The sequence below is a fragment of the Penaeus monodon genome, chromosome 23 (assembly GCF_015228065.2).
Source record: "Penaeus monodon isolate SGIC_2016 chromosome 23, NSTDA_Pmon_1, whole genome shotgun sequence".
Lineage (NCBI taxonomy): Eukaryota > Metazoa > Arthropoda > Malacostraca > Decapoda > Penaeidae > Penaeus > Penaeus monodon.
Genome location: NC_051408.1, coordinates 33,241,475 through 33,241,984, shown reverse-complemented (window position 1 = coordinate 33,241,984; position 510 = coordinate 33,241,475).

The window sequence follows — 510 nt, the reverse complement described above, 5'->3', positions numbered from 1 at the left end:
CTAATTGGTTGCCTTTAATCTATAACGCTTGTCAGATATGCTATTCATATAATAAATACCTAACGTTGTGCAAAATTCCTTCAATCTACAATGAAAAAGATGAAAAACTATAATAAAATATATACGCTTTTGATTTCTAAATCTTCACTCTTCTCCGTGACAAATTAAGTCTCATTTTCCGAATTCGAAATAGATTCGGTGCATGCAAAGGCTAATTATCTGGAATATCACAAGGCTTTTTATAATTTCACAACACGACATCCTATTAGGCATCAGTTATATTTATCTTGACCCGAAACTTTTATTAATAGGTCTGGAATTTCATGAATATGAAGAATACGAGATTTGTTACTAGGCTGATGTAACAAATTTCGTCCAGAGAAAAAAGGAAAAAGCTATTTTGAAATCACATTGCAAAAAGACGGGCATAAAATCGGATTCTCAGAAATATGTTCGAGGATAGGGTAAGGTTTTTGCACGGTACTTGGTATACTGTTTGTGGACAAAGTG